The following is a 19,735-nucleotide window of genomic DNA, read 5'->3' on the forward strand; positions in this document are numbered from 1 at the left end:
CTTCCTGCCGGTTTTGCCAACCTTCAGAGTGGTTTCATATTCATACTGCTCTTGCTCAGTGCCTCTGTTTCAGGGCAGACACTGCAAACAACCCAGGGATAAACCACGGTTCTGGGTTCAGACATCACAACAAGCCATGGTTTAAACCGGGGGGGCAGAAGGTAGATCTCCAGATGTTTGGGGCTCCACTCCCCAAAGCCCTTGCAAGCATGGCCAATCAGCAGGAATGCTAGGAGGTGAAGTCCAAAACAGCTGGAGATCGAAGAACATAAGAACATAAGAAGAGCCAGGATGGATCAGAGCAAGGGTCCATCTAGGCCAGCATTCTGTTCACAGTTCACACAGTGGCCAACCAGCTGCCCATGGGAAACCCACAAGCAGGACAGGAGTTCAACAGCACCCTCCAGCTCATGTTCCCCAGCAACTAATGTACATAGGCACACTGCCTATACTTTCTGTGCACCGCTGGTTTAAACAAGCCAGACTTCATAAGCCAACAACAAAGCATATGTTCTATTTGTGGTTTATAGCTGGTTAATAGGCCATGGATTGTTTGCCAGGACAAGCCAGATTTTTTAACAAATCACACCATGGCTTAGCATTATGTACAAACCAGGAATGCCAATTATCACTTGTTCCTGTCCCAGTTTACCCATTTGCCCTCTGTGTGTGTCAGAGGGCACCATGCCTAGAGTCCCCTTAAACCTACAGTCACCCTGATTGTGCGGCAATGATGGAGCAAAAGAAGGAAAGCAACAATGCAGGGGTGAGAGAACAGAGAAAAGAGAGAATCTCAAAGGCACACTAAAGGGTCATGTATTCAGACCAACACATTTCAAGAGCATTCTTCACTGGGGCACTAGTAAAACAAAGCCAGAGTTTTCCATAGATATGTGTTCTATTATAAAATGATTCCAATAATGGGCAAAGCTGCAGGTGTTGAATTTGTGTCTGCTTTTGAAGGAACAGGTGCTCTGCCGGTATAAAAAGATGGCATTCTTAAAAGAGTAAGACAAAATCTTCATTTACTGTACAGTGCTATATATGTCTACTTAAAAGTAAGTCCAATTGCATTCAACTGGAGCCTAGTTAGGCTGCAGTCATAAACTAGCAGATTTACTAGGAGTAAACCTCACTGAACACAGCAAGACTTACTTCAGACTAAACATGTATAGGCTCAAATGTATATTTGTGCGTGAAAGATATTTGATTTTTGCTGGCTATTTGAGTTTTGTAGTAATCTGCTGGCAGTATTATCTTTTGATTGTTTTCAGTGGGCTGGATTGGGTTGGACATAGTCTTTCTGAGTGTATGCTCATTGAACTCATTGGGATTTAAGTTAGACTAACTTAGGGCACACTCCTATGCATGTTTAGACAGAAAAAAGTCCTACAACTCCCAGCGGCATAGCTGGCTGGAGAATGCTAGGAGTTCTAGGACTTTTTTCTTCTATGCCAGCTGGGGAATGCTGGGAGTTGTAGGACTTTTTTCTGTTTAAACATGCATAGTATTGCATCCTTAGTCCCATTAATTTCAATGGTTCTGCTCAAAGTATAATTACATCTAGAAAGCATAACCAATGGTGAGGAATCATGTTAGACCAAAAGATCTGGAGAGCTACAAATTGCCCATCCCTGATCTAGATTCACCCCATTGATTATTCTGGAAAACACTTTAAAGCCTGTATTGTGTTTAACCTCCCAACGTTCCTGTGAGACAGACCATTCTAAGGCCAGGTCTGTACGGCAACTTCAAATGGAATCCAAGCTTGTTTACTTGCCATGGCTTCCCCCTTCAAGGAATATAGCGGACTGTGCTACCACGAAGGAACTGGGATTAGCTTTAAGTGGTGTGGGGGTGGCTGAGCAGGGAAGGAAATGATGCAGCACTCACACAGAATTATTCCTAGGATTCTGTGGACAAATCTGACTCCTGCTGTGTATGACAGTCCCTGGAACCCAGAGGCCTATATTGTACACCAAAAGCACAACAAATAATATATTTGACACATTGAATCATAGATTTGGAAGGGATCTTGGAGGTCATCAAGGCCACCCTCCTGCTCAGTTCAGGCTCTGCAATGCAGAATGTAGCTACTGCATCCCTGCTTTCAATGTTAAAATTAATTTTTTTATATAGCATTGATGATGATGATGGCAATGACAATAATGATAATAATACTATGAAAACAAATTTGCAACTAACTTCTTTTAAAAAGCTCTAGCACAAGGGGGTGATTGAAACATTTGCAGCCCCTATGTGGAGGTTATTAAACACATGCACAGAGAAAACATAGGAAGCTGCCTTATACTGAGTCAGCCCATCGGTCTGTCTTGTCAGCACTGTCCGGCAGCAGCTCTCCAGGGTTTCAGGCAGGATTCTTTCCTAGCCCTACCTGGAGATGCCAGGGATTGAACCTGGGACCTTCTGCGTGCAAAGCATGTGTTTGAGCTATGACTCTTCCCAGTGACTGCTCCATGTGCCATGTGTCACGTTGAAAAGACACGTCTTCCCCTGTACATCTGCCAAAACGCACCCAGTGGCTAGTATCCAATGTTAGTTCTACTTAGAGTAGACCCATTGAAATGAATAGAGTTTACGCTAATCATGACTAACAAGCCCCATTAATTTCAATGTGTCTACTCTGAATAGGATTAACGTTGGATACGACCCAGTATCTCCAAGCCAACTCTGCACAGCCACTGTCGCCCCAGACCCTGGCGTGGAACTGAGACCTGGTCTGGTGTTGTGGATAGAGCAGCTTTCCCCAACCTGATGCTCCCCAGATGTGTTGGGCTACAGTTCCTATCATTCTCAGCCCAACTCCTCATGATGGGAGTTGTAGCCAACACATCAGGAGGGCACCAGGTTGGGGAAGGCTGAGACCAGAGAGGCCGAGGTTCAAATCCCAACTCAGCCATGAAGCTCCCTGGCTGAATTTGGGGCAGTTCCTATCTCTCAGCCTAACCTACATCACATTTGGTGGAGGCTGGTGGTGCTGAGGTCGGTGGGGCAATGAATACGCTCTGGGTTTCAGTCAGAACCAGTCAGAACTCTAAAGGAGCTATCCAAGGTGTGAATCCCATTTTCGGCACTTTGGACAGCTCCTTTAGATTTCTGACTGAAACCTGGAGTGGATTCACTGCCCTACTGTCCTTGGAACCACCGGCCTCCACTGAACACAGCATTGTTGTCATTATAAAAAAAGTGTGTGTGTGTGTGTGTGTGTAGAACCATGCATGCCGCTTGGAGATCCTAGAAGGAAGACTGGGATATAAAGTACAATTAATAAATAAGACATTGGGCAAGAGAAGAGGCATTTACACTTTATGGCTGCTACACGAAGTATGCTTTAATGGATATGTGCTTCTCAGTTGCAGCCTCGCCATAGAGGTTATTCCATTTAAATGGATCCAAAGTGACTGCAAAAATGTAAAGGGTCTTATATGCATCCCTTTTCTGTTTACGCCTGTCTATGGAGGTGCGAACAAAGACAGCAATGCGGGCTGAGAATCTGTGGCAGAGCCCAGAGATGCCGTTTGGTCCCACCACATTTCCCAGACAATGGGCAAAATTACAGCCAGCAATAAAAAGAATCATAACCCAACATTTTTCCAAGTGGGCGGATTCATCTCTAAAGGCATCTTTCTTTATCATGTAGCAGAAAACCGAGGGCTGGATCAAGATGCAGTCCTGCTTAAGGTAGACCCATTGAAATCAATGGGACAAGTAATTTGTGACTAATTTAAATCCTATTGATCTCAGTGTGTCTACTGTAAGCACAGCTAAGTCTGGATCCAACCCATTCAATTGAGATGAGAACATGTCATACTGATGGAATGAGAAACAGGCACGTAGGAAACCTTTGACAAGATTACTATGGCAGTATTACTTTGCTAATCTTCTTCCTTCCAAAATGAAGCCAGGTTTTGATCTTTTAGAACTGATCTGTCTGCAGCATTCTGGAAATCCATCTCAGCACTGGGATATGTAAATACACATTTTAAAATGGGACAACTCTGAATATTTTGCTTTCCATTTCTAATGGCTGTAGATCTATAGATATTTGAGTAAGCTGTATATTAAAAAAATGTCACACTCTAATCTGTTCCCCTTCATGGCTATCATATTGTGTATTACAAGAAATTCATCCTTGGATATTTTTTCTCCCTCTTTAGCAGCTGTATTGCTTGCATCTATTCCCCACCTGCCATTTCTTCCATTTACAAATATTAATTAATACCTTAAACAAAATCAGTACACATTTCCTTTGGGGAAATACATTTTCATTAAATCCTATGTTTGCAACATGAATTTACTACGATTTTACATCATGTTGTCAAACTGAGCATTGTCAAATTTCTTATGAGAAATTATCATCAGCTAGAGAAATGATAGTCACAGAACAAGAGTCCTACCTTTGTTAATTGCTCTGCTTTTTGCAAGCTCCCGATACGAGTCACTCAGCAAAGAAGACATTACCGAGCGTCTAGGCAGCTTAATGTAGAAAACAAAACTGCAAGTACTTGGAACTTTCAAAGTGTAGTCGAGAGAGGAGATGAAGCCCCAGTGGTAGAACTGTCAGAGTGCATCTGCGAATATCTTGCAGCCGACACGTGGTGCATTTACTTTTTCCAGTCAGCAGTGTGCACCTTGTGAGCAACGTTGGGAGATGACCATTTCTAGAGGACAGAATCAAGCATTATGTCCCCAACCTTTATAATTCAGCTCTTGCCACACAGCAGAGGTGGAAAGTGACTGTTTCTATATATAGGGCAGTGTTTTTCTTCCTGATTGAATTGGGAATGGTCAAGTCAGGGCTGGTTTTGTGGTAGTAAATAGTGTTGTTTTTCATTCTTCATTGGCAGCTTGGTAAGCCACAATGCCAGATACATAATGTTGCAGCTGGGAAGCTTTTAAAATCACCACTGCAGCACCTTGTAAGTGGTTGGTAAGCAAAGCATGGATTAACAGCTATGTGAGACATCAGCCTTGTCTTCACATGAGGTGGTGGGAATGCCGCATTGGTAGAATTAGTGGGATGAACTTAGAGATGGGGGAGAAATTAATTCAGTTCACATTTTAATGCAAAAACACCTGATTCCGTGCTTTCAAACCAATACAGGAACTGAAACTGTTTTCCTTCGAAATTTGCACTTCTCTGAATGTTGCAATGCAGTTCGGCAATCAAAAAAGGCATACTAAAACGTGTATATCAGTGAAAACTACACCCCCAATGGTGTATATTTGTGAAAATAACATTCAAATGCATTATATAAGGAAAATTGCTTTAAAAATGTGTAGATCAGGCAAAATCGCATAAAAATGTATGTATTAGTAGAACTGTGCACAAAAAAATGTGTACACATTTTCATGCAGTCAAAGGAAACTCTCAAAATTCGGGATGAACTGAATTTAAGATTGGAAAAATGAGCAAGTGAGAGAAATGGAAATTGACAGATTCTTCCATCCGTAGCTGAAGTATTAACACCAGCCAAATTTCATAGGTTTGGGGGGTTGGGCAAAAACACCACCTGAGCATTGCATTCATTTTGGAGGGCAGACAACGGTCAAAAATGTTCATCATCTTGCATTAAAAGGTGGCTGAATGTCCCCACTCACCCCAAGCAGTTGCTCTGGCTGCATTCCTGGAAATACTCCCCACCTGTGAAGAATGCTACATGATAACACCTCCCCCCCACCCCGAACAGCACAAGGAGTTTCTTAGTAGGCATAGGTGCTGATTTGGAGCTGTAAATTGGTGGTGAGGGGTGGAATGGAGTGAAATATCCTAGGTTTGCCTGATGGAACCTTGAACACTGCAACATTATTTAGACTGGATGAGTAGCTGCGACCCTATCTAGAGAAAGCTGTCCTAGCCACAGTGACACTTAGAATCATAGAATAGTAGGGCTGGAAGGGGTCTACAAGGCCATCGAGTCCAACCCCCTGTTCAATGCAGGAATCCAAGTCAGAGCATCCCTGACAGATGGCTGTCCAGCCTCGTCTTGAATGCCTCCAGTGTGGGAGAGACCACTTGCTTTGATTACATCCAGCTTAGATCACTATAGTGCATTCTATGGGGGGCTCCACTTGAAGATGATTCGGAAACTACAACTGGTGCAGAATACAGCAGCATGTGGGGAGCCAGATGTTTGGATCATATGACTGCTATTCTGCATCACTTACATTGGCTGCCTGATAATTTCCAGGCCCGATTCAAGGTGCAGGTTTGGGAGCACTTTATCTGAAGGACCACCTACCCCTATATGAGCCTGCTCAAGCATTAAGATCAGCATCAGAGGCTGTAGTCACTGTCCCACCAGCAAGATCCATTAGGCTGGTGAGTACTAGAGACAGGGCTTTCTCAGTGGTGGCCCCACACCTTTGGAACTCCTTCCAGAGGGAGATAAGTATGGCCACATCACTGCTGGCTGTATATACCTGAAGGTAGGGATGTCAAGGAAATCCACAATGGATTCAAATGAGTTTGGATCTGTATGGAATTGATCTGCAGATTCCACAGCAGACAAGCTTGTTTTTGAGTCACACAGATTCCATGGATTTGCAGGCCAGTTTTTTTTACTTTTGGGGTGGAGGGGATTTGTGCGAATTTGCACTTGCATCGATGCACATTAGCACAACTGTGAATTAGCGCCAATGTGCATTAGTGCAAGTGGAATGCAATTCTCTTACATCCCTATACAAAAATCTGATTCCGTCAATGAGCAGATGACAGAACAAAAGTCGCCTGACAATTTGTGAAGCACAGATGGAAGAGATTTAACAAATCCATCCACCCCGACTGAAGACACATTTATTCCAGTCTGCATTTGGTGCTTAAAGATCGTTCACTGCTGCAGCTTTGTGTGTGTGTGTGTGTGTATTTAATCGTAATTTGTACATTAATGTTTTAGAAATATAAGCTGCCTTTGGAGGGCAGCGCTCCCGAAAGATGGGTTAAACATCTTCAGTATAAATACATAATAAATATTTATTGCATGTCCTACTTCACAGTTCTTAGCTTCTGCAGCTGTGTGTGTGTGTGTTTAATCTTAATTTGTACATTCATGTTTTTGCAGTATAAGCTGCCTTTTGAGGGCAGTGCCCTCCAAAAGATGGGTTAAACTTCTTCAATATAAATACATAATAAATATTTATTGCAGGTCCTACTTCATAGTCCTGAAATAGATTCCAGGAGAGGAGGTTGAAACCCTGTTGTTTTGAAGTTATCTCAGAGATGGGAGAGAGGCACAACAAGGATCTGTATAAGAATGTCCTCTAATGGCTCTTTCTCATCCTTTGTGGTCTGTATCTGGTGGTGATCACATAATGCACCATAATCAGAGTCTTGAGGCTAAAGCCATTTGGGCTTTTAACAAATTGGTATGTTTAATAATTCCTACCAGCCTTTCACCATTATGACCGGCTTTCAGCATTAAAACGCCCGCAAACCTTTTGCTCCTTCTCTGCATGGAACGGTCAACTTCCAAGTTTGAGTGGAGGGGGCTTTAGGCAAGATGCCCTCAGTGGGTACCCTTCCCTGAAATGGGCCCATTGTCACCTTGCTGCCGTGGTGAAATGCTAACACAGGTAAAGGGATGGTTGGGGTTTATCTCAGTCTTGAAAGAAGAGACAGAGACAAGTAATGTCCAAGTGTATGAATAATTTTTTCAAACACAAATAAGCATAAACAACGTATTCCTTCATAAACATAAACAACTTCTTAATTACTTATGACTTCTATTTTAACCAATGCTCATTCCACCCATGGTTGTTCCCTACCCCTTACTAACTCAGGGGCAAATTAGGCAGAACAATAAATCCATAGTTAGCAACCACGGCAGGAAATGTTTTTATTTCATGCTAGGTGTAGGTTGGACCAGTTTTCACTGGGAACACAATATGCAGGTAGGAGAGATGCAACCCCTCTGTGATGCTGATGAAAACTGGTCCTCCAGCACTGCAGTAAGCTTTATATTAAAAAATGAACAAAGCTTTCATTGGCACCAACCAGAGCTGCTTCTTCTTTTTATATATAAAGCTAATTGCGGGGTGCGGGGAAGGGCAGGGTGTCGGTTTAATCAGGATCTTGGCTGTGGAAGGAAGGAATGCATTTCTCCTCCTGATGACCCCCCCCCACACACACACACACATACACACACACACCCTGCACTGCTGTTATTAATTTTTTTAAATCCCCAGACATAGTTGCTAATGAGACATTTTGCGTAATGTCTAATTTGGCCCCGAATCTCCTTCTCACTCTCTCTCCAACCTCTGTACCGCACTGTTGTTTTAACAGCCCTTTAACTGCTGAGAACTCTTCTCTCACTCTGCAGCACTTCTGTCTCCAGCATTCTGCAGGTCGTGCATGCTACTTGCGCTCTCCCTCTCAGGCCGCCGATTCTCGCCACTATCCAGAAGGAGAGGGCAAGGCAAGTGGAAGATACCGCTCCATCTTTGCAGGTTCAGGAAGGGCAGGTTTGCAGCAGGCGGCAATGCTGAAAAAGAACAGGGCCAGGTAGCTGGGGGGTTCATGGCCAGCCCCTTCCCCCCACAAACCAGTCAGAAGTCTAAAGGAGCTAACCAAAGTGCTGAACCCAATCCCCCAAATGGATTCATCACCTTGGAGAGCTCCTTCAGAGTTCTGACTGGTTCTGATGGAAACCCAGAGCAGATTCACTGCTCCACTGACATTGGAGCCGCCACCCTCCACTGAGGTCCCTCTGGTAGGATGTGGCCCTCAGCAGGATGGCAGCCGCTTATGTGTCCCCCAACAACGAGGAAGCACCTGACCGAGAAAGAGGACACAGATTTATATAGGCTAATTTATATGCATGGATGCAACATTTGGAAATGGTTACTATAATTTACATATTTATATATGTATTTATTTTTACATTTATTAGAAATGCAATATACTTCCACATAGTGGGGAAGACTATGACTGGGCGGCTATGTGCTAGGGATGGGCGGATTCCCTACCTTCCAGTCCATGGGGGAATCCACCCAGGGGGAAGGTGATCTATTCCTCCCCCCAGAAGCCTCCAGAGCGGTTCCTCTCCATGGCGATTCCGCGGAGCTGTACACCAGCTCCGGACCACTGGCGATATGGTAATGGCAGCCGCCATTACTGTATCACTCTGAGGAATACAGCTGCAAATGGCGTAGTGGATGCCACTTGAGGCCGTAAAGCCCTTAGTTTACATTACAGCTGTACTTGGATTAAACTAAGGGCTTTACGGCTGCAAGTGGCATCCACTACGCCATTTGCAGCTGTATTCCTCAGAGTGATATGGTAATGGTGGCTGCCATTACCGTATCACCAGCAGTCCGGAGCTGGAGTGCCGTTCCGGCCAGAATCCTCCTGGAGTGGAGGTAAGTGGAGCCGTCTTGCCACAGACTCCAGAGGCTGGTTTCCAAAGAATCTGGCCTCATTTGAGTCCTTGGTAGACTTCTCTAACATCCCTACTATGTGCCTTGCTCAGTCTGCTGTCCAGGTGTTAACCGTGGATGAGCAACTTCAAGGCCCAGCTCTTCCTTGGGAGGGTTCTTTTTCTTTAAATGTGACTCAGACTGGGCAGCCCTCCAAACACAGGACACCTTAAAATGGAGGACTGTCTTCTGATGGCCTGTCAAATACAGGACTCTTCTCTGTAAAGAAGCCCGGTCCTGGTATTGGCACTTTGCCTAGAAATTGGTTCAGTACACCTAAGCTGTCTTAAACACAAATAGGAGATCACCCCGGAGTTTCGTCCACAAATCTGAAAATGTAAAATGTTGTCTATGATCGGGGGGGGGGGGACTTTTATTGTGCCGGTTTTTTAATAGCAATGTGGTATTGGATGTAGATTTCAAAGTGAATCGTGGCTTTCCTTTAAAAAATAATCAAACCCCAAATTTCTATCCCTTCTCCTTACAAACATATACTTGAGGAAGTGTGGGAGATATAATAAGGGTAGCAGAATAATACTTTGACCAGGTTCACACCATCATGGAGGGAAAATAAGCCATGGTGGTTTATTTTCCCTCCCTGTATGTGCCGGTCACAAGCTGCCTAATTAGGCTTGCCGGGTGCTGGTTGTTGTGTGATGCCAGAACCCGGTGAGCATGGGGGGCAGGGGTGGTTTACAACCCACTCTGAAACCCATGGCTTGTTCTAGCCGTGCTTCCCAGCATGCAAAGGGAGGGGAGCTAAGCCACCATGGCTTATTTTCCTTCTGTGATCATGCAAACCTGCCCTTTGAGTGGATGAGAGCCGGAATGCTTCACACCGTTCCTTGCTCTACCCCCATGACTAGCGAACTGAAACTAAATTATGCAGCCTAGTCAAAGCTACCAATAAAATATGCAAAATGGAAGGCATGGCACATATTTGTTCCAGTTGCAAAATTGGTATGGCTCACTGAGGTCAGCTTTTCAGGGTGCAGGGTTTGGATTGCTTGGGTGCAGAATATTTTCGTGCTTTCAGGCTGCAATCCTATATGCATCACTCTGACAGCAAGCTCTGTTGAATCCACTCCAGTGGGATGTACTTTGAAGGGAACATGCATAGGATTGAGCTGGAAGTAGGGTGTATTCATAACTCTGCCATGGGAAGCACCAGTAATGCTGAGCCTCTCTGGCTGTCTCATGCATATCCTCCACCTTGCATTTTCCATCACATGTGAAGAAATAGGGACCCTTGAATACTTGTAACATCCATAGTCACAAATCTTGGATCACTACCTAAGCCCCCCCCACACACACACACACACACCACACACATATCTTCACTCCAGAGATGGCTGTATATTTGGGGCAAATGGGGCAGTGGCCCCCTGCCTGTCCCCTACCCTTTGTGGCAGAGAGATCCTCCCACAACCAGGTACATTTGTTCCCCTGCTTCCAAGTGCCAGTTGCCACGCATGTTTTTCCTCCTGTATTCCTCTGGCAATCTCAGTTGATTATGGAGCATCTGCCCTGTCCTCCATCCCACCAGCCCCAGTGGGCACCAGCCGCCACTGCTTCACTCTCTGGTTTGATCTGTCCTTGTTTGGTTGAACATTGTGCGCCATGCAGTGATTTCTGAAGCAAGGCATGTTAGTAAACTGACAATAACATCTTAAAATAAAATAAATGTAAGAATATTGAACAGAATGAGCCTTATCCTTTAACTAGGGGCAGGATCAGCCCTATGAGGTTCAGTCTCTGGCATTTCCACTTAGGGCTTTTCTACATGAGACATTTGTTGTGCATTTGTCATCCCCTACTCACGGTTGTGTACAGGTTCTTTAGACAGTGTTGTGACCCTCCAGTTTCACCTCTGTATCTAAAGATCACTTTCAGCAATTTTTTTTATTTTTTTTTTTAGAGCAGGGAAAATGCAGCATTTAATGGCAGAAATGAAAGCAACTGCTTTTTTTCACTTGTGTAGTTGTGCTATCCCTCTATACCACAGTGCCACCTAGAGGTTACATAGTGGAAGAGCAGAAAAAGGAAACACTCCTCATGTAGGGCTTGGACCTCAATTCTGCAACGAAACTGAAACGAGATACAATTGGATTAATAGCTGATGAACAGCCTCTTGTCAAAAAGCTATTAATGAGAACCTAGTAATGGGAAAGATAGCTTCTTGAGACTGAAGGTTGCTGCCAGCTGGAGTTGGAAGGTCTAAAGTATATACACAAATAATCTGACCTCATATGAGGCAGCTTCTTCCTGTGTTCCTTTTTACACACATTAGACCATCAGGACAGAATAGTTCACTATCCTCTGTTGGCCCAAAAGGCTTGCCCAGCATTTTGTGTGTGTGTGTCAGTAGAATCCCTGCTGTTAAGTGCATTTTTTGCTATTGTCTGTCTGGTTGTTGTGGTTGTTATTGTGGTTTTAACTCAGAGCCGGAGACCATCATTTTCAAGATGCTTTTGTTTGTTCCTGAGGATGGAGAGAGTGGCAAGTTGAGTGTTCACATTCAAAACGATCTGGTTACAGACCCAGCAGTTACCCTGATTTGGTTTCTCTTGAAATGAAAAGAGAAACAGACAGCAGACACAGACTTCACATTAGCTGACTCCACTTTTATTAACCATATTCCATTACTGCAGAGAAGGAATTCAAAAACGCATGATTTTCAGTGGTTAGAGAGGATGCTGCATTCATCACTCTGTTTTGCTTTGCCTGCCTCCAGCATGGATCTTCTTCTAGAAAGCTCCCCACCCACCCACTCAAAACCATTGAACCTCCTGGTAGGGAGCAGACCATGGCAACTACCTATTCAGTCCACTCATCCTTGCCATAGCTGATACCAAGGATATTTAATGCCAAGGATATTTAATGCCTGATGAAATCTGTAATACAGTGGATGGCTGTAACTAGAGCTGTGTGCAAATGGCCTCTTGAAATTCTCTACCTTATTTGTGGGCGGAGAAATTTGGGAGACAATTTCACCGAATTTCTCCAGGGGAAGGAGAAATTCTCAGCAGTTTCTCCCAGGTAGGGCTCTGGGTTGTCACAGTCCATAGCACAGCTTCTTTGTTTTTTGGTAAGGGTTTTGTGGGGCTTCATGCTGCAACAGCATCCACTGTCTTGGCAGGCTGGCCCCCAGTTTGCATCCACCACAATGCTGGTGGGGGCAGTATTATGTCCAGCTCCAGGGATGAGGTGGAGTTCGTGCTCTGCCAAAATCTGCCCTCCAATTTCCTGAAAGTTTTCTCCCCACCATGAAAAGGGCTTCTATTTTTCTGCCTCGTTCAGGATGTTTTATAATTTATTGTTGTGGTGTTTTTGAGCTTACCTAATAATCACAGCTAGCCTCCCAGGTTGCCTGCATGTCCTGATCTGAAAAAAAGCCCTATGGGAGGAATTATCTCATGGTGCTTAAACTGGGCTTTAGTTTGGGAAGTGTGGGAAGCTGAGGAGGCTATCAGAGAGATGATGGTACAATGAAAAACAGGACACTTGTGCTCACTCCTCACTCACTTTCTAAGTAAGGTAAGCTCAATAAACCCAGACCGAACCCATGAGAATTTCTCCGAAATATCTTCACCATTGAATTTCTTTTCGAAAGCTATTTCTCTTCTATGAAACTGAATGAGAATGGTTGAAAACAACGTGGGAGAAATTTTCAGCACAGCACTAGCTGTAACATGTGCCTATTATATTCGTGTTTGTTAAATGCATTGTTAAATGTGGCTCAGGTAAGATAAGGTTAATAACGTGTCAGAGAATGAGTGAAAGGTGGGAGAGGCTTGTGCATGTGTGAGGATCCTGAGGTTATATAAGGAATGAACTGACAGTCTGTCAAATAGGGCCTCAAGGATTGAAGAAGCAACATCTAGTTAGTGGAGTCTGTGTATAGGATTTTAGAAGGGGTAGAGTAGATAGGGAAGTTAGGATCAAGTATTAATGAATAATAATAAGATATAACTTTCCTTGTGTTAAATAATTTTTTATTTGTTCGTTCTTAAAAATCCAAATTCCCACATGTTGTTTGATTTTATGCAACCTTGATTATAGCTATTCCCTAGTTACTTCTCCTGTAGTGGGTTGAGAGAACCAATTGAGCATATTGAGTTTCTCTGGAACCCAGAGAGAGTAAAAGGGCTGAAGCTTGTGGGGTGGTGGGTACAGCTGTCCCAGAGTGAAAGCAGGCGTTCCTGAGGGGGTTGGTTCTCAGTGTCTGAGGAGGAGGCTGGAGAAAGGTGGAAACACGGGCAGGAACGTCACAATGGCAGATGTTGGTATTGGCTTAATGCATCTTCTCCAACCTGGTGCCCTCCAGATGTTCTGGACTACAACTTCAGCATCCCCGACCATTGGCCATGCTGGCTGGGGATGATGGGCATTGCAGTGCAACACATCTGGGGGGCACGTGGTTAGGGAACACTGGCTTAATGGATCAATGAGATGTTAGCCATATGTGGTGACTTCGTAATAGGGATACTTCAAAGAAAAACAAGATGATGCACATCATTAATGAGATCTCTGAAACTAACTAGCATCAGTCTGACCAGGTGAACAACTCAGGCAGGTGGTGCTGCCCATAAGCTGGATCTAGCCAGAGCAAGCACAGAACACACTGCCCAACATTTTCAGTGCCCATCCTTCTCTTGCTGACTCCAGCCCGGGCACAAATAAAGACAAGGGTCTGTACTTCCCAAGGCATTTGCATTCAGAGCAATTTTCAGCAAGGCCTTGGGAGGAACATTGGAAGCAGGGCTGTATGAGACATTTGTTTCAGTTCCTTTTTGAGCAGAATTTTCCCAGCTCGTACCTCTGGGACCTGAATGCGGATCCAAATGCAATCTGCTGTAAAAGTCCATACATTTCTGAGCTTGTAATGCAGTTTGTGGGACCAAAAAACCAACTAACGAATCATTTGAAAAATGAACTTTATTTCACATACATACAATGGAGCGTGATATAAAAGTCACACTGAACAACGTGCAATACCAGAAGGGAGTTTATAGACATAAGAAAGTCATTTGTTACATATAAAGAGAGAAATCGAAACTTCCTTTAGCAAATTTGAAAAATGGTGATTAATATCAGGAATGGAGATGCTGTTTGGTACAAAATGAGCAACAGGGGCCCCAGTTCCGGCAGTGTTTGTTCCTGTGTAGCAGGATCTTGATATGCTCTTGACTTAACTAAATTTAACACCTCTCTTTGTCTTCTGAGTCATTCTATTTTCATAGGTTTCAATCTTACTTTGCAGTGTTTTGCTTATACAGTTCCTGAGGAAACTAATATGCACGAAGGGGTTCCAATCCAGTTTGTTTGTTTGTTTGTTTATTACATTTCTATACTGCCCAATAGCTGAAGCTCTCTGGGTGGATCAAAACAATTAAATCCAGAAAATACAACATAAGATCCACTACAAAAGTTTAAAACTATAGTATAAAATAGAAGCAAAAACACAAAATAAAACCTAGCAGCAATGAAAAGATTTAAAGCACAGTAACAGGTTTAAAACTGAAACTGAAAGACTGAAATGCCTGGGAAAATAGGGTCTTCACTTGGCGATGGAAAGATTTCTAAGACCGGCACCAGGCGAGCCTCTCTGGGAGGCTCATTTCACAACCGGGATGCCACAGCAGAAAAGGCCCTCTTCTTAGTAAACACCCACCTCACTTCCTTTGACAGGGGCTCCTAGAGAAGAACTGCTGAGGATGATCTTAGGGTCTGGGCAGGTATATATTTATATATTTCTTGGTCACACTTTTTTGGCATGCTTAAGAATGCACACTTTGGGTTCTGGTATTACTTCTGTTTCAGAGATCTCATTAATGATGTACATCATCATGGGTTTTTTAAATTGGTCCTTTTACAAAGTGTCCAGATATGGTTAACATCTTGTCGATCCATTAAGCCAGTGTTCCCTAACCTGGTGCCCCACAGATGTGTTGCACTACAACTCCCATCATCCCCAGCCAGCATGGCCAGTGGCCAGGGATGCTGGAGTTGTAGTCCAGAACATCTAGAAGGCACCAGGTTGGGGAAGGTGCACTAAGCCAATACTAACATCTGCCATCCACAGTATTATAGGTTTGATGTGGCTTCCTCGGCTTGAAATATCCTTGTGATATGTTTTATAATTCTATTAATTTTCTAATGCTTAGTGATCTAGGGTGCTTCCAGACAGATGCGACCTAGTGCTAACTGTCAGGAGGCATTGGGTAGCTATTCTGCCTTTTCTTCCTCAATGGATATTCCACAGTAAGAAAGAGGTCAAAAGAAGAGGTGGGAAAACATGGGAGAGTTACAAATCGATGACAATATTGTCTGGACCCTTCATCACATTCCATGAATGAGGCAGGCTGGTCACCCATTAAAAGCCTCATGTAGAAGCACCCCTCGAAAAGTGCCAGGCCTCATGAGAAATATTTCTAATAGATCTCTATTCTGTTTAGCTTTATTCATTTGTGCCACTCAGTTTCCTCTGCCAATAAAATTCAGTTAATTTTTTCCCCTCCCTCCTTCTTCTTAAGGTGCCATCTCCTATCGGAGGTTAGCTTTCATTACAGCTATTTTCATTTTTGACTCCGCTGCTCTGAATAGTTGTATAGAAGTACAGCTGAACCATTCTCTCAAATTCTTTAGCCATGATGTTCGTCTTCTTCCTATTGATCCATTTTCCCTTGTATAATGAGTTGGAGTATGGCGTATTTTTCGCCTCGAATAATATGACCAAGGTATTGTACTGCTACTCCATATGTATGACTCTTGTCATTTCTTTCCGCATGATACATTAAACCCTTTATCAAAAGGGCCTCCCTGAGAATGCCAGTTTTTAAAATTCCCTTTTTTCCCCCACTCAAAGAATATCGTACTTCTGCTTCTGGGATATTAGATTTCAGTAAGACCAATTGATTGGGAAGCATATCATGATAATAATGTAAATTATTATTGCATTGATCCTATTACTCCAAACAGAATGGAAACTTAAGTAAAACAAGGGACACTTGGATGTCCGCCAAGGATTGTTTTAGTCACACGCGCGTGCGCGCGCGCGCGCGCACACACACACACACACACACACACATTAACCCTTAAGTCTCATTGATTTCAATAGAACTAAAGCATGATTAACTAATCTAGATCCAACCCTAGGGAAATAGGTATAGGTTACCCTTGAAGACGGTTCGGAAACTGCAGCTGGTACAGAACGCGGCGGCTCGCCTGATTAAAGGCAGCCGCCGGCGAGATCACACCACTCCAGTGCTGAAGGAGTTGCACTGGTTACCAGTTGTTTTCCGGGCCAAATTCAAGGTGTTGGTTTTGACCTTTAAAACCCTATATGGTTCCGGCCCAGCCTATCTTAAGGAGCGCCTCCAGCAGCACCAGACAGGCCGCTTAACAAGATCAGCCTGGGATGGCCTTCTCTCTGTCCCATCAGCCAGGACAGCTAGACTGGTGGGGACGAGGGAGAGGGCCTTTTCTGTGGTGGCCCCCACTCTGTGGAACTCCCTCCCTAGGGAACTCCATCATGCCCCCTCTTTAATGAGCTTCCGTCGTGCATTAAAAACATGGTCATTCAGGCAGGCATTTGGGGTGGGTTAGGGTATTTGAGAAAATGTTTTTATTGTAGAATTTTATTGTTTTAAACTGTTTTATTGTATGTTGTACATCGCCCAGAGTGGCTGGGTGACCAGCCAGCTGGGCGATTAATAAATTTAACAATAAATAAATAAAAATAAGTATAAGGTTTACATCTATTTCCCTAGGATTAGATCCAGACGAATGTAGCCATGCTTCAGTTCCATTGAAATAAACAAGATTTCACTTATACGTTGGGGTTGATGTCCAAACCCATCAGAGGTTCCATAGGAGGTTCTTGTGACTGGACGATACTATTTCAAGCAAGTCCATGGAAGAGCTTGTTGTCTGAAGGTTCCTCTGCATAAAATACCACCAGCATGTACAAAACCAGGATGCTAGGGAAAGACTAGGCCAGAATTCTCTGACATGCTAGTCCCAAGGAAGATCATCTGTGCTGCCTGGTTTGTTATGTTTAGAACATGCTTCTGGGAGGAAAGTCCTTATCTCCCAGCAGAGGAAGTCATAGCTCCCACAAACTAGCAGCCACCCTCGGCCAGAGGGCAGGGCTGAGAGCATCAGTGGTGCAGCTAGATAATTTCAGACCCTGGACTTAAGGCACAATCCTGTGCATGACTAGACAGAAAAAAAGTATGGCTGGCTGGGGCATGCTGGGAGTTGTAGGACATTTTCTCTGCCTAAACATGCATAGGATTGTGCCTTTAATGGTCTTATGCCCCCCCTTCCCTTTAGACAGCCATGTGTATCACTTGAGTTATGATACATTTCTCTTCTCCTCTCTTCTCTTGCCATTCCACGTTTTACGACTTCTTCAATACAACTGGGCTTATTTAGCTTGGAAACAAGGAGGCTAAGGGGAGACATGATAGAGGTGTACAAAATTATGCATGGTGTGGAAAATGTGGGTAGGGAGATATTTTTCTCCCTCTCTAAAAATACCAGGACCTGGGGTCATCCTATGAAGATGATCTGTGGGAGATTCAGGGCAGGTAAAAGACAGTCCTTCTTCACACAGCATATAGTTAAACAATGGAATGATGGCCACCAACTTGGATGTCTTTAAAAGGGGGTTAGAGAAATACCTGGAAAAGGCTATCAAAGGCTACTAGTCCTGATGGCTATGTGCTCCCTCCAGTACACCAGTTGCTGGGGAACATGGGCAGGAGGGTGCTCTTGCACTCATGTCCTGCTTGTAGGTTCCCGATTGACAGCTGGTTGACCTCTGTGTGAACAGAATGCTGGACTAGATGGACCCGTGTTCTGATCCAGCATGGCTCTTATGTTCTTATATTCCTGATATATCAGAGGGTTGTTGTTGTTGTTATTGTTTTAAAGCAAACAAAACTGTTTGCTAACCCAGATTAAAAAAGAAAGAAAGCAGTTTCACATTTCATGTAAAGCTTCGCACCATCACCACAATAGGAATACAAAGGAATTTTCTTCTGCTGCCTTGATGCTAAGCGCAGTGATTAGGAATTATTACCACCCTCGTTGTAGAAAAGGACAGCATATTTTCAAAGTAAAAGTAATCAGTTTAACATCTGTGACCATGTAGATGCCTGGGAGGCCACTCCCTAAGTATAAAATGTTTTCAAAAAACAAGAAGGATGGCCATTTGGGTCCACCTGGGCTGGGCCATGGGGCCATTGACATCAGCCCCAAGGTAAAGCCTAGTGGCACCACTAGGACTGAGAAAATATTCCTCACTTTATTGCCCATCACCCTCTCCCACTGGCTTCTCTACATCATGCCAGGCCTCAAAGCTGCAGTATTTGATAAAACATTTTTCTTTGTATAGGAAGAACAAACAAACAAACAGGGCTGTACATCTTTCTGTGGTCGCTGGAATACTCAGTGTGTATTTAGAATGGTTCAGCAACTGGCTTAAAGAACAGAAGAGAGGCTAGGTCAAGCCCTACAGAAAATGCAAAAAAGGAAACTAGAGGCATGAGCAGCTCTTGCTATGTGAGTAGACACACACACACACACACACACACACACACACACAGAAAGCCATGTATCCCTAACATCCTAGCATTGTTCCATTTCTTTTGTCAACGTCACATGACGAATACTTTGTTTTGGGGTGGGCCTCATTCAGACTCCTCAAATATGGATGGCATACCGGGGATGAACAATTTCATGGAGTTTATCCACAAATGGGAAAGAAATATCAAGCTAGGGAGGCCACTTACTCATCACCCCTCCCCTCATAAAAGGATTTGACCAAAGGGGTCACAAATTTGCATTTGCTATTTCAGCTTTCCCCAGCCTGGGTCCACCCAGATGTGTTGGACTATAGCTCCCATTATTCCCCAGCCAGCTATGCAACACACCTGGAGGGCGCCAGGTTGGGAAAGGCTGTGCTAATTTATAGGTAAAGGTGGACATTTAGAAATACTATAAACAAAAATCGGAGGGGGCAGGCAAAGGCAAAGACTTCAAATAATGAGGTAGGAACACAGCCTTGCATAAATATTTAACATAAATTGCAGTATATTCTATGCATATTTCCTCTTTCTTCCCCAACCCCACCACAACCACACATGTTTTTTGCTTTCGTTCTTTCTTCCTTGCACTCTCTCTTTCACCTCCTCCCTCTTCCTCCTTTATCTTATGCTTGCTTGCTTCCTGAATGAGTTCCAGGGAAGGCAGATGGTGCAAGATGAGAGAGACATAGGGGTGAGAGATA

The 19,735-nt window shown here is 43.9% G+C and overlaps 1 protein-coding gene across 7 annotated transcripts in view; it reads right to left on the minus strand.

Moving 5' to 3' along the window:
• LOC146338574 (putative P2Y purinoceptor 10) overlaps window positions 1-19,735 on the minus strand; it is a 65,866-nt gene that overhangs the window by 12,420 nt on the left and 33,711 nt on the right. For 4 of the 7 annotated variants that reach the window (XM_084814059.1, XM_084814057.1, XM_084814056.1 and 1 more), the window contains one exon: window positions 4,419-4,682. The gene's annotated coding sequence lies outside the window, so the exon portion shown is untranslated. The other 3 variants (XM_084814063.1, XM_084814062.1, XM_084814061.1) reach the window with 2 other exon arrangements.

This window comes from Heloderma suspectum, chromosome 9 (genome assembly GCF_057233095.1).
Source record: "Heloderma suspectum isolate Gila_16-S chromosome 9, 16-S_ref, whole genome shotgun sequence".
NCBI classification, from domain to species: Eukaryota; Metazoa; Chordata; class Lepidosauria; order Squamata; family Helodermatidae; genus Heloderma; species Heloderma suspectum.